Genomic DNA, 15,697 nt, shown 5'->3' on the forward strand with positions numbered 1-15,697 from the left:
CACAAAAACACTAAATTGAAAAGATACACGTACCCTATGTTTTTGTAGCATTATTCGCAATAGCTGAGATGTGGAAGCAACCCAAGTGTCCGTCCACAGATGAATGGATAAAGAACATGTGGTATGTATATCTACACGATGAAATCTTGTCATTTGCAATAGCATAGATGGTTCTAGAGGATATAATGATAAATGAAATAAGTCAGTCAGTAAAAAACAAATACTATATGATTTTGCTCATGTGTGGAATTTAAGGAACACACGAGCAAATAAAAAAGAGACAAACAAAAAAGCAGACTCTTAACTATATAGGACAAACTGGTGGTTGACAGAGGGCAAGAGGGGGACGGGTGAACTAGATGAAGGGGATTAAGAGCACAATTATGGTGATGAGCACTGAGTGATATACAGAATTATTGAATCATGATATTGGACGCCTGAGACTAATACAACACTATGTTAACTATACTGGAATTTTATTTATTTATTTATTTTTATACTGGAATTTTAAAATGAAGAAATAAACATTTCAAAATATAGCTCTTTCAGTAAGTCTAAAACAAAAACTTGAAGTGATAAAGAAGCATTGCATTATGATGTAATAACGGCATCTCCCCATCCCCTTCCTCCTCCCCCTGATTCTTGGTGGTTCATGAGATGATGGTGTTTCTTGTACGTGGTGTGTCTTAGGTAATAGGACTTGCCTTAGGTAATGCTACAGAGGGCAGGCAGCTGAACTACACTGAGTTTTAAGATTCTTCAATATCCTCCTCAGCCCGGCTCTAGACTCATGGAACAGTTTCTGATTATAATTTAGCTTCCCCCAATACCTGTCGCTAAGAGGGGAGACTAGATGAACAGTAGACATGGGTGCCCGAGGCAGGGTGTTTCTCATCCCATACCAGTAACAAGGGAGCCTGATACCTCGTCGCACAGAGCTTTGATCAGACCCTGAGTCTGATCACTCAAGGGTGCTTTGGCAAAATGCAACATCTCAACTGGAAAAATCTGTGCAAAGGATGCCAAACCACGGTGATCTCATCTCATTTCCGTCTCGATGCAAGTCTGTGCCTGGGCAGCCAGCCTGGCTCCTACAGGAGGACACTGTTGTCCTCTCTCCTTCTCTTTCTCTCTCCCTCTCTGCCAGCATTAGTATGGCCTCCTCGCATCAACTCTCCCTTTCTTGTCAGTCTTGGGCTTTGCTTACAGACCTGGTCCTTGTCCTGCCCACACCCTGCTCTGTGTGGCAGGACGGCTGACCCTATCTTCATTTCCCAGGTCCTCATGCAGCTGCTTCAGCTTGGGTCCAGCCAACGTGAGGAGGTGATAAGAGATAGGAGGCTGAGAAAGGTAAAGCTGTAACATTTCTTTCCTTCTCTCTGCCTCAAAAGCTGTCCCTAGAAGCAGCATCCTCGGAGTCTGCTCTGTGTCTCTGTGTCCCCCAGGGAAGCTCCAGCTGGAGCTTGTGCAGGGTGAACCCAGGTGACCCCAGTCCCCAGCTTATGGTTGCACCACCTTCTTCCTTTGTCTTTCCAATGGAGGGGCGAGAGTAGTTTACTGCCATCCCAATTCTTATGTTGCTTCTCTGGGACCCAGTAGGTTTCTCAGCCTTTGTCCCTGTACAACCAATTTCCTGTGACACACGGCTCTGAACCCTGATGTGATTATGAACTGCTGGAAGTCAAGAACCCCACCTCATATCTTTGTGCACGTACATTTGGGTGGGTACTTGGCAAATTATTATCCAACTGAATTGAAAATTCCTTGAAATTGAAACTTTACGTGACCTCTAAGATGACAAAACTAATTGCCCTGAGAAGTCATTCTTTTACTTTCTTAGCATTGCTTCCTTTTTTACTTTTCTCACTCTTTTTTTTTTTAAGATTTTATTTATTTACTTGAGAGAGAGAGAGACAGAGCTCATGAGTGGGGGTGCAGCAGGGAACCTGGTGCAGGGCTTAATCGCAGGGCCCCAAGATCATGACCGGAGCTGAAGGCAGCCACTTAACCAACTGAGCCGCCCAAGTACCCCTATTTTTCTCATTCTTAATTGCAATAAAAGACACGTATTATAACATTTACCATCCTAAGCATTTAAGTGAGGAGTCATCCACTTTAAATGGAGACATTTGCTTCTATGTTTAAACCAAGACTTGATTTAAGAAAACTTCATGGTCATGCCATTCCCAGGAGAACAGGTGCCTGCAATTTCCTTTGAAACAATCACTGAACCCTACTTGAGCACCTAGTAGGCATCTTAAAGAGAGGACTTATATTCCTCACCACTAATCTCCACTATGCACAGTACCAGTCTCACTTTACATATGAGGGAATCAAGGTTCAGAGATGATGGCTAACTACTCCAGGGTCCCACACCTAGTGTATAACTTAGTAAAATGTAAACCAGTAAGTCTATAACTTGAAAAACTGTAAGAATTAAGTCTTTGTTACAAACGGAAAGCTCAAGGCCCATAGCAAGAGAATCTAATTTATCAGGTCGGAAGTTTGTTCACACCCTCAGTTTCTGATACAGGCAATTCCTCAGTCATGCACTGAGAGCTACTGCACTAGACCATAAGGAAAATGTATCTGTGTTAAGTGATTTCTTGATCTATCCCCAGGCCCTAGCCAAGGCCCTGGTACTTAGCCAATGACCAATAAATAATTGTAGAATTGATAAGTGAATGAATGAGTGAACGTTAACCATTTCGTTTTGAATTTAAATCTTAAACATTTTCTATTCCAATTAACTAGCTCTCATTTTAGACACCATGCCAAAGCTTATTCATTTCTTAACTCATCCAATGAGTATTTGATGAACTCTTACCATATGTGATGTGTCAATGCTAGATACAGGGGAATGTCCAGATATTCATCAAATATTCTAGACATAGACCCTATCCTTCAGACACTATAAATTATTTCAATAGAAGAGACCAAGCAAGTAAGGACAACAGAGATCTATAATAACGTGTTAAACGGATATTATCATAGATCTCTGTGCTGCAGATGAATTAGGACCACAAAGAGGGGAGCGACCAATTTTACCTCGAAGGAATGAGATTAGAGAATGATCCTACGTAAGAGGTAATGCCCACAATAAATCTCAACAGATTGATGTCTGTCAGTCACATGTAGGGTTGGTGACAGCCTTGCCACATGTAGGTGGAAGTGCAATTGGCTCTGCAGAGCTTGGGGCTCCTTGTGGGAATCTCCCACACCAGCAGGTACGTAAAGCCATCTGATGCAAAATCATTCAAATAGTAAAAATAGCAAAAGGATTGCCCAATCGGGTTTGGTTGGGAGGAAAGAGAATTCCTCTGTTGTAAACTTTCGCTTTCCTCTCCCTGCCCCAAAGACTTACAGGAGTCTCCCCTTATCCAGTCTTCTGCTTTTCTTGGTTTCGGTTACCCACAAGTAAATGACTCTTTCTGGCTCTGGTCCGAAAGTCAGTAGTAGCCTAACATTATGTCACAACACCTCTGTTGTTCACTTCATCTCATCACGAAGGCATTTTATTATCTCACGTCATCACAAGAAGGGTGAGTGCAGGGCAATAAGATATTTTGAGAGAGAGAGACAGACCACTTTCACGTAACTTTTATTACAGTGTATTGACAATCTATTTTACTATTAGTTTTTTAAAATATTTTATTTATTTATTCATGAGAGACACAGAGAGAGAGAAGCAGAGACACAGGCAGAGGGAGAAGCAGGCTCCTTGTGGGGAGCTCGGTGTAGGACTTGATCCCAAGATCCCAGAATCACCAACTGAACCAAAGGCAGATGCTCAATCACTGAGCCATCTAGGTGCCCCCCCCTTTTTTTTTTACTATTAGTGTTGTTGATTTCTAACTAATTTATAAACTAAAACTTCATCATATATATATATGTATGGGAAAAAGACACATTTATATATGGGGTTCAATACTACCCTGCTGAGGCTTCCCCTGGGAGTCTTGGAACGCACTCTCCAAGGGTAGCAAGGGGCTACTGTACAAACCTGAGGGGATGAAAGGGTCTTTTGGTTAACTAAACGTTCAATAAGTAAATACTTAAAATTGGAATTCCAGGTCAGGGATAGCTAAGCCCAAAGGCTAGGCTCTTATCACAACATTCACTCAATCTTCTAAGACACTGGAGAGTAAGGGCCAGAGGAAAACAAGGCTCTCGATCCAGCTTTTCCAGTATGTGGTCCCTGGGCTCTGCTTTAATGCAAATCCAAACATTTATCGAGTGAAAGTCACGTGGATGACCCTACGTTAGATGTTTTTATCCTCATGGCCTCATTTTGTCTTCAGCATGTTCTCGAAATTTGTAGGATTTCCTTCATTCAGTAGGTGGGGTACCTGAAGCTCAGGAGTAAAATGGCTTGCCCAGGACCACAGAGCTGGTAAGCAGCTCACCTCCACCTACGGCAGAACTTGAACCACTTGTCATTCTTTTGTCCTGTTGCTGAGTATGATGATGTCAGGAATATCTAGATAACAACATGAATTCATACACTGGTAGACCACCTATAGCTATAAAGCAGTTTAGCTACATCTCATTTCCCTCCACAACAGTGTGTATTATCCCCATCTTATAACAAAGGTTATTGAAAGTTAAATGTGTCAGTAGTTGGCAAACCACACAGCCATGAAACAGCTGGGCTTCTTAACTTAACTCACCTCTTACTTTAGCCTGATATTTCGTTTCCATATTTGAAAGAAATCCATTTGTTTCTGGATTGTCTTTATTTCCCCAGAGTCATTATTCAAGTATAGCCATTTAATATGGAAAACTATTTTTGTTCATTTTGGAGTTAAAAAAAAAGGGAGGGGTGGTGGTGACATTTGATGGATTAAATATTAGTTGAGCCATAATCTGTGGCCCTGTTTTTATTCTCTTAATTTGCAAGCAGACCACCAAACCATGACAAGTTTGACTTCTGTTGAGGAACAAAAATATTTAAAATGGCCACAACATTAAACTTTCAAAATATTTGCAGCAACATTTTTCTATAAGCTTTAGTCTTACTCTTTAGTATTATCACATTTGACATAATTACACCCTGTAAATACCTCAAACTTGTAATGACATCCTTTCAAGAATTATTACTAATTATTATACTTGACGTGACAAATTAAACATGTTGTTTGACGTAATTATACTAAATAATTCAAAATGCTAATTATGCTTAGAAATAGCAATTAGCATAATTAAGTTAAAAAAATAAGCTACTGTAAATTTTGCTACTGATTCAGTATCACAAACTTGAATTTTCTAGATTTTAGTAATGATTGACTGATATGACTTATAAAATTATATCTGTAATCAAAAATAATGAGACATTTTCAATGGCTTCAGAAGGCCTGGAAGAGATGATAAGAAAATGAAATTTTGGTGGCTAGGGACTGTGCAAAAGGCCAAGTGTCTAGAGGTAGCCAGACTTAAGTGTGAGTCCCTACCTGGCCACCACTAACTGGGTAACTCCAGTCTAGAGATATAGCCCTTTGAAATATTTTTTTTCTTCTACAAATGGGCATCATATTTGCCTCTAGGCCTGATATAAACATCAGGATCTTGAAGAAATTGTAGGATCCTCATGTTGATTGCAGCACTATTTCCAACAACCAAGAAATGGAAATGACCTCAGTGTCTATCAAAAGACAAACAGGTAAAGAAAATGTGGTATATTCATACAATGGAATATAATTCAGCCATAAAAAAGAAGGAAATTTTGCCACATGACAACATGCATGAACCTTGAGAACATTGTGCCAAGGGAAATAGGTCAGTCACAGAAAGACAAATATCATGAAATTCCCCCTATATGAGGTATCTAAGATAATCAAATGCATAGAGTCTACGAATGGAATGGTGGTTGCCAGAAGCTAGGGGGAGGGGGAAATGGAGACTCACCAATAAACAGGCATAAAGTTTCAGTTCAGATAACATGTAACATGAGACTATAGTCAATGATAATATATTGTACTCTTAATTTCTAAGAGGGTAGATCTCATGTTAAGTGTTCTAACCATATATTTTTTTTAATGAACAAACTAAGGATGTAAATAGAGATATAAATTGCTGGACACAATTATAGCCTAGGAAGGGCTCAATAAATTCAGGTTTCCTGAATCTTATTCATTAAAGGTAGGCATATATTGATTGTAAAATTCCTAGGCCCCCTGGAGACAAAAGAAGAAAGATATAAGGTGAAAATACATAAATATTTTAAGAATCAATGGTCCGAGGGGCACCTAGGTGACTCAGTCGTTAAGCATCCAACTCTTGATTTCAGCTCAGGTAATGATCTCAGGGTCATGTATTCAAGCCTTACATTGGGCTCCATGATCAGCACAGAGTCTGCTTGAGATTTTTTTCTCTCCCTCTCCCTCTAAAATCACCCCCTAAAATAAATAAATAAATGAATGAATGAATGAATAAATAAATAAATCTTTAAAAATAAAACAACAAAAAAAAATCCAATGATCTGAAATGGAAGGGCAACGTTCTCTAATTTGTGAGGACACGGAGAGGTGGTATTTGTAAACGTTTAACTCTTAGAGCATCTGGGACATAGTCAGCTCTACATAAATGATAGTTTCTTTTCTCTTTTAAATAGATTTTTAAAAGAAGCTTCATTAACAGCCCAGGGTTATGAATAATTGATTCAGGATTTGAACCCAAGTCCAAGACTGTCTCATTGCATTATGCTGTTCTGCCTGAAGAGGGCTTCATGTCAGTGCCCGCCCCCCCTCCCCCGCATCAAGGCCACCCTTCATCTCGCTCTTCTGGGTGTGTTCCATCATCCTGTGTCCTGGCTCCAGCTGTCTGTGAAGCTGCACTTCAGAGACAATGCAGGGAACATATTTGAGCTACGACCTCTTTGGGAAGGTGATCCACACCTACATTCCTAATGCCAAACCAGCACCGGCACTCCCTGGGATGTCAAAGCTAGAGAGCTAGACACCACTTTTATTTGAATCTTGACAACCTTCTCCTTATTTGTAAAACACTGTGATAAAGTAACTTTTTGTCTAGGTGAGACAGCTTATCAGACATTTCATCAGGGAAGAACAACTGTCAAAGGCACTCAATTTTTGTTTCAAGATAAAAAGACACAGAGACAGAATCTTGTTCTGATGTAAATGAGCCGACTGGCAGGAACTCCCTCCCTGCAGAGGTTGGAGAAGGTCCTATCATCTCAGGAGGTGGAGGCAATAGGTGCGTCTTGCCTTCTACTCCAGGTCACCCAGCGAGCCAGGGATGAAAGGCTGGACCACTCAAAGGAAGGGAAGGTTTCTTAACTTCTGAGTCTGAAGTTACTCAACTATAAAATGAATGAGGGTCAGAGGAATGATGTCTACATCACAGAGTTGTTAGCATCAACCTGAGACCTTGACCTCCATGATGCAGGTGGGTTTCTGCAGCCAAAGTGAGAGAAGACTAAAACAACATGGGCACACATTTTTAAAGTCCAACGATGTGCAAGTTGACTTTGCTCAGCATGATATTCGGGAGAGGAGAGAGATGAGGTTGTTATACTGTTGAAAAGACACATTTCTTACAAGGTCATCCCAGGGACACAGCATGAAGAACATGATATACAATAAGAATTGGGAGAAATGATTTAAATCCTAAGAAAGAGCTATGGTGATATAATCTATTAATTATTAAATGAATCCACTAGATACATTTTACTCAGTAGTAAAGAGGTGCAAAGGAGTGTGTGTGTGTGTGTGTGTGTGTGTGTGTGTGTGTGTGTGACAGTTCCCAGCTTTTAAGAAGATGATAGACTGGGAAGGAACCAATTCTGGAGACAGATGGGATGGGACACCCGCTTTTTTCACCTCTGCTGGGTGACCTTGGGAAGGTTTCTTAACTTCTGAGTCTGAAGTTACTCAACTATAAAATGAATGAGGGTCAGAGGAATGGTGTCTACATCACAGAGTTGTTAGCATCAACTATGAAGGCCCACTTCTTGCTGCTCCTCAGAAATCCTCCATAAGCTCATGCTAGATGCCTTTTTGGGCTCATTTCGGCTCCATTTCCTCTTAAGCTCTATCATTTATGGGGCAGCCTGAATGAATATACTTAGTGTCTATTTTTTGCTCATTTCAAATGTAGAAGATGCCCACCTTTGCTGGTGTATGTGCATAACTACATGAAACATCTCAATTACAGAAACGTTAAGTGTAGAATAGAATCTGGAGGCAGAAAAGTCGAATTTGAGTCTGGCTTTGTCAATTACATGGCAGGTGGCCATAAGAACGTCACCTAAACTTCCCTGAGTTTGAGTCCATCATTTGTAGAATGTCGGTCTTAGCACACAGTAGGAGGGAAGGAGCCTGGGCACGAAGGAACTAGACAGGAGAGACCATGATTGTGTGTTGGGGGGGGGGGGGGAGCCTTTATTGGTAAATAGATTACAATGAAATAGAATGATGGTTTGTTGGGGAACAAAACTCAGACAGGATCTGCGTGTCTTCACCCCAGCTCTAGCTTTCAGCCTGTACCTTCTTACTGGCCAGTTGGCACAATGAGGCCTTGGTGTGCATGGCTGGCCTCCTTGGGCCCTTGGGAGCCTCTTTCTTCCTGGCTCGGGGTTCTGCACTATCTTAGACCTGCCATCCCTAGGAGGAACAGCGGCCTTGGCTCTGGGCCCCTTCTTGGCTGTATGGGCAAAGACCTCCTTAAGGACATGGTTTTCTTTCTGTGTGGTTCGAGAAGCAGCACCATTCTTGCCCTTGGGGACCCTGGATTTTGAACTCTGACTCCCAGCTTTTGTTTTCCTGTGGGCCTTGCCATCTTGGCTGTTTCTTCTGCTTTGTCCTTTGACTTGCCACTGGGAAGGGCCCACAGCCTTGTCTGGCCGTTGGGAGATATCTCTAGCTGAGACCAGCAGAAGCAGAGTGGACTGGAGGGAAGATGGCACAGCAGGGAAGGATTCTAAAAGAAGATGAAGCAACAGTCCTGTGACCCCTGCAGGGGCCTGGGCAGTAGCAGAGGTCAAGTTTGGTTGGCAGGTCCGCGTGAACAGAAACAGTAGGGAGAGAAAGGCCAATGGGAGAAAGTAGGGACTGTTTGGGGACAGACATTGGGTTTGATGTTGCATGTGCTGAGTCACGATATAGCAGGTGCTCCATGGATGTGAATCTCCCAGCCTGGTTCAGTATTAGGGATGTAAGTGAGGATCATTTTCCTGCAGTGGTGATCGCCTGCATGAGTTCTCCACAGAAGAGATGGAGTAAAGAGGGGGACACAGAGTTCTGGCACCTGATGTCATGGGATGAAGGCCAAATGGAGTGAATGAAGAGTGCAGAGAAGCAGGATCTCAGGATCAGAGAAGCAGAAGGTGACCAGAGCAGTGCGTTGCCACCAAAGCCTTGAGACCAAAGCAGGAAAGCAGAAGATGGCAAATACAGAGGAAAGATGGATGGCAAGAGAACTTGTGTTAAAAGCGGTAGAGATCTGGAGGAGATGAGACAGAGGAATGGTGCCCACCAGCGTGGACCATGGGGAGACTCTAGCCCTTGGTCTCACACCAGTGCCAGAAGAACAGCCCCTGCAGGGGCTTTATGTACTTTGTTGTCTATAGGCTTTTATTCTCAAAAGGGATCCATTTGCCTGATGATAATAATTTTAAAAAAAGGTAGACTTCAGGCAACTACTCAGTATCTACTACCCTAACCAAAATTCCCTTATAAATGTGTCATTTGCTTCCTCCCAGCCACTCTCTCCTTGTTTCCCAGGCCAGTGTGGATGGCACCTCCAGCTTCTTCCAATTCTGATTCCCTCAGATCTGCCTCCTGACTTTTTGTATCTCGGCTCTTAGTAGCTCTGGGGCAACAAAACTCCAGATGATTGCCCCTTCTCGGTCTGAGCTGGGAAGGTAGCAGATACACACCACGACATCTTCGGTTCAGTGAAGAATACACGTACAAGAGGTTTGGGGGTAAGTGTGAGATGATATCCAGAGGATATTATTAGCCTTGCCGTGCTTGAGACAAAATGGCAAGGAGAAAAAGCAGGACGTAGGAGTGGCAAGATTAAGGGAAATGTGGGTTTGTTTTGACTGGTCTTTTCTCGATCAAAGTGAACATGAGCAGGGTATACGTTTGGGAAAAGATGTCAGAGGAAACCAAGAACTTAAGTGTGTTAGAGAGCTGGAGAGAGAGTGAGCAAGTGGGATGCTGGAGAGAACATCAGCAGGGAGAGAGATCTGGGAGGAGGGAAGCCCATCTGGTAGAAGGTAGTAGGCCTCATTATCACTTCGAGGCTGCTGAAGGAAGGAGAGGAGGATGGGGATCGGAGGGAATTATCTGAGTGTGGGAAGAAGTTAGATTCCTTTGCTCTCAGCCTGGGAATCTGGGTTATATCAAATACAACAGAAGGGAGGAAGAGTGGATGGGAGGGAAGAGGTGGGAAATTTATTGAACGCTTTCCACACTTATATCCATCAGCCTATTTAATTACCACAGCCTTAACCCATATATGTTGACATGAGAAGTTAAAAAAAACTCTCCTCAAAGACAAATTATAGTTTGTGGTCCAGCCAGGCTTTGGATCTGGGTCTATCCCACTCCACAGATTACATTTTTCCATTTATTTTTCTCTCCCCCAATCTAGCCACACTCCTTTCTCCTACTGTCAACAAGTTTTTGGTTAGTGAATTTACACAGGGACAGGTGTTCTGTGGTCTCGCAAACCACCAGCCAAGAAGTGTTTTTACATTTGTTCACATTTACAAATATAGGAGAAAGTGATTTTATCTCTTGGGATCAAAAGAAATCAAAGAGTCTCTTTCTCTTAGGTTTCCTTCCTCAGCTGCATTCCACCATGTTGCCAGTAGATGCCAGTTCAAAGTCTGAGTTGTCCTGGACTCTTCCCTCTACCGCTTGAATACATCCCACGATGTTGCTGCCTAAATGTGTCTTATATCCAGCCCCTCTCTCTTCTCTTGCTTTGGGTCCCTATCTTCACTTACTCAGAAGACTTGAACCTATTTCTCCACCTTTTCGACTTGCCAATCCTCATCTCCAGTACCTCACACCATTATCCTACAGCACTTTAGACATTAGGATCTGTTTCACATTCCCAAAATTCTTCAGTAGCCTCATGTCTGTGCTACCACTAGTCTTTTTTTTGGAGCAAACATCTAGCTCCTTCTTCCGGCCGGGTGCTCCTGGCAAATATCTATTTGGCCTACAATCCTTTCCTGAACCTATCATCCATACCCTCATCCCCCCAAGAATTACATTCTACTCCCTGTGCAGAATTGCACCAGAGAACCCATGACATACCTTTGTATCTACCTTGATGATGCATCTCCCACCTTCCCTGACCTGGGAGCACCTTGAGCTCAGCAGCATGCCAATTCATTCTCATAGCCCAGGGCCCAGTACTGTGTGCCAAGTGGTTGCATCAATGAGTCAACCAGGATTGATCTTTGGCTGAACAACCACATATTTTTTTTTTCTGGTCTACATTGGAATTTGTCACAGTATCTATTGGAATTAAAGCCTTTATAAATAAATATAAGCCTAAAATAAAACCTCACAAAACTTTTTTTTTTTTTTTTTTTTTTTTGTTTGTCTTCTTGGATGCTTTGTTCTGCCCATCAGTTTAGGTTGGAAGCTGGAGTGGGCAATTAGCATGACAGCCCCAGTGATTACTCCCATAATCTGCAACCCCTAAGTGGTAGGGAATAGAAGCCTTGGGTAGACTTCGAGTATATTTCCTTATTAGGAAATCACAGTGATTTCATGAAAGTCACAAAGGAAATGTTTTTACTGAGAAATCACATGCTGTAACTAATGAGGAAAGGAAAAAATATATGTATTTTTAAATCCCACATATTAACACTATGTCTAACAATGAAATTATGTATTCAGGAAATTCTAAGCTTATACTTGGCCTAGTTGAACAGAGAGATGTTAATTCGTCTGAACCCCCTGTGCATAAATACATATCTGAAATGATAATGGCTTGGAGCACTGTGCCTCTTGTCAGTACCATGAGGCACTTTCTCATATAATCCTCACAATGGATATGTAGCTTTCACCTATTGAACAGAAATGGAAACTGAGGCTCCAATGTGTTAAGCTACTTGTCTGAGAGTTTGTAGTGTCCAAGAGTGAGACAAATTGTGAGCCCAGGTCTATCTGATTCCCACCACTCCAGAGTTGTACCTCTTGATAATATATGGACATGAGTTATAATCCAGATAAATCTGGATTTATATGGATTTATATTCATATATAATATGAAATAATTTCCATAATTACTGAAAAACATGATAGAAGCTCCTTGACTATCTTTGAGACTCTCTTCAATAAGTCCTTCAAAAGAGTATTTTTACATGAAGGATAAAAAGGAATGAAATAAAACTTAAAACTCAAGTTACTCTGGTTCTAGTCCTGGCTTTGATGACAAACTCACTGTTTGACCTTGAAGGAATCTTTTTTTTTCATACCTAATCCCAGTCAAATGAGGTGTTTGGGCTTGCTAATTTCAAAAGTACACCCATCTCTGTCTTATGTTATGGGAAAATAAATGACAAAACTAAAAAAAAATAATAATAACAATTTTAAAAAAAGATTTAGGATATCCTCTTAATGACCAATTCTTAGACTAGGAAGGGTCCTCAGGCAAAGTTGCTAGCAGCTGAGCAACACCCAGAACCCAACAATATTCATTTTTGAATGAGGTAATGAATTAATGAATCAGTTATCTATTCTTATTTTTTTTCTTGGATTTGATTTTTCAAGAAATTTGTCTTCTCCTGTATGTTCTGTATATATCTGGTGTGTCTTAGCTTCTACCAATGCATGGGCAATATAAATTGTTGGTATCAGGATAACAATAGAACAAAGTACGAGAAGTTGTGCAAAAGGAAATGGAATTAACAGCACATATCAGTGAGTAACATCATAACTCAGCAGAATGATGAGTGTCAGCAAGGCTCTTATGAATCACTGACTTCACAAGAGTTGATATCTTTTCATTAAATATTTTGTCTATAATCAAATCTCTTCTTCCTTTAAAAGCCAGAAAATTGTGAATGTTGTCTTTCTGCAAAGACAAATGCAAAGGAGATGTGAATCCACAGGGTCCAGGACTTCAGTGGTCAGGATTCTCTCCTTACTACTATACACCATAATTTCTATTTATTGGGAGAGGCAAGCTCTGCCCATTTCTGTAATGCATACCTTTCTCATCCTAGTTACATACTCAACGGCTCTCTCTGATCCTAGGTTTTGATCATAATTTTTTCAATCCTTATTAATTCAATGAATTCATATTCAAGCATGATTTGTGGGTCAAGAGCTTGATTCAGTGCATTCAGACAGCATGTTCCCAATGCCAGGCTATTCTGGGCACTGGAGATATAGTGGTGAACAAACACAATCTCTTGCCCTTGAGGGTTTTTCCAGCTAATAGGGAAGCCAACTATGTAAAAAGTAAATGTTATTTAATGTGATACATGCTATAAGAAAAAGAGAGTGCATGGCACAGTGAGCCCTAGGAAGAGTGCTACCTAATTCAGAATAAGAGAAAGTCGAGTCAGCATAGACTATGATATGTGACGATAATAGACAACCCTAAAATCTTAGCAACTTACAATACATCTGAGTTTCTTACTCATTTCCCATGACAATCGTAGACTGATTTAGGGTTGGCTCCACACCATCTCTATTCCAGAATCCAGGCTGAAGCTGTATCCGCTGCCTGGAACATGTGGATCTCTGGCCACAGGACATGCGGTAGAATGGCATGATGGGTCAGAAGTGCCATTTGTCACTTCCTGCTACCTTTTAAAGCAAGTCACATGGCCAAGACTGACATCCAGGTTTAGGTTTGTTTAATGCTGCACGTGGAAGAGACCAATAAAGAATGGCATTGAGTATTTTGAAAACTAATACCATCTACCATTGGGGGAAATGCCTGCTATTTATGATGACTAGACCCGAAGGTAAGATGGAGGGCTTGTGAGTAATGCGACTTGATATTCAAGCAGAAAATAGATAATAAGGGATTTTGTAGTACAAAGAAGCTTAGATCAGGAACGATTATAAAGGTGGTAAGTCTTCTCTTGGAAGTGAAAGAAAGGAGTAGTATAGCCAAATCCTGTCTGTGTTATGGAAAATGGTTCGTAGGCAGCACAGTGCTGGCAGGAGCAGAGAAGGAGACTGCCTCTGAAGACGTGATGAGAGTTTGAGCTCAGGAGGTGAGATGGGGATGCAAAGGAAAGAGAGACATGAGAGCTTAAGAAAGTGCTTTGACTACACTGTGCATGGACCAGACCCATGGAGAGAACAGAATTTTTTTTTCTTTTTCCATGAAATGATACATTGCTACTAATAAAATGTTGGCTTAAAAAAAAATAAATAAATAAATAAAATGTTGGCTTTGTTTGCAAACTACAACAGAGGAGAGACAATAAGCACCTCATGCTGGGCTCTGTGCAGCCACAGATGATCTGAAGAGTCTGATCCAGTGAAGCTCTCACAGGTGTAGTATTGACAGGGAGAGAAACAAAAGCCAGATTGGCCCTGTGGTCCAAGCCTTGCCAAAAGATTGGCCTGCTTGTTTGCACAGCACCTCACAACTCACAGAGCGGGGTCGGGGAAGCTGCAGAGGCTCTGGAGGGAGAGACAGACCTGAAATTCAGTCCCGGTTGGACTGTCACAAGCCAGTAGACCTCGGGAAATTTTCTTCATCTCCTTGAGCCAATCTCCTCATCTAAAAGGAAAGAAGGACAGGGGGAGGGAAGGAGGCAAATCAAGAAGAAAGGAGGGTGTAGTAGTCAGGGATCCCCAGGGAAACAGACCAGCAGGAGAGAAAGATCTGTTTTTAAGGAATTGGATCCTGTGATTATGGACTCTTGGCAAGTCGAAACTGTGAGGGAGAAGGCCTGCAGGACACGCAGGCGAGAGTTGCAGTTGAGCTTCAAAGGCAATCTGCTGACAGAACTCTTTCTTGTTCAAGGGAGGCCACTCTTTTCCTCCATTCATGCCTTCCACCGATGGGCCATGGCCAGTCGACCTGATGGACGACGATCGACATCAATCCAAGTTCAACCATCTAAGTGTTAATCTCACCCACAAAAACACCTTCACAGAAACATCCAGAGCAACATTTGACCAAATCTCTGGACTCTGTGGTCCAGCCAAGTTGACCACATCAAGTTAACCTTCACAGAAGGGAAAAGAGAAGAAAGAAAGAAAGAGAAGAGAAAGAAGAAAAAAAAAAAAAAAGTGATATTCTTTGGAAGGCCCAGCTGCCATTTGGTAGCAGCTCACCAAAAGGACGCTTATTTTTTATTTTTTATTATCATCACATCATTTTTTGTTTTTCCAGTTTGTCCATCCTTTTTTACAGATGATGAAACTGAGATGTTACATGCAGGCTCCCTACTTTCTCTGTCTTGTTGAGGTCGTGCCCTTGCTGGGTACGCGTGGCCACTTATCAGACAGCGGCTAATTCTGAGACGGACAAAATACCCAGGTTTTGTGTGGAACGGACACAGTTCCCTGTGCACCAAGACCAATCAGAATGATCAATTGAGAGTACAATTGAATTCATTTGTGAACAACAGAAACAAAAACTGACCTAGTTTCTGTCGTCGAGTGGGGCTTCAGCGTGTCCATCTACGCTTAGGGGGAGCTGAGACGGCCAAGGGGCTTTGTTCCCTGTGGACATCACC

General features: G+C 41.7%; 1 long non-coding RNA gene across 1 annotated transcript in view; it reads right to left on the bottom strand.

Annotated features, from left to right (window-relative positions):
• Window positions 1-15,697, bottom strand: part of LOC112664812 (uncharacterized) — a 50,029-nt gene that overhangs the window by 22,502 nt on the left and 11,830 nt on the right. Inside the window, exon 2 of the long non-coding RNA XR_003140004.3 lies at window positions 34-173. This is a non-coding gene — a long non-coding RNA (uncharacterized LOC112664812). The remainder of the gene's footprint in view (window positions 1-33; window positions 174-15,697) is intronic.

The sequence above is a fragment of the Canis lupus genome, chromosome 17, assembly GCF_003254725.2.
Source record: "Canis lupus dingo isolate Sandy chromosome 17, ASM325472v2, whole genome shotgun sequence".
Taxonomy (NCBI): domain Eukaryota; kingdom Metazoa; phylum Chordata; class Mammalia; order Carnivora; family Canidae; genus Canis; species Canis lupus.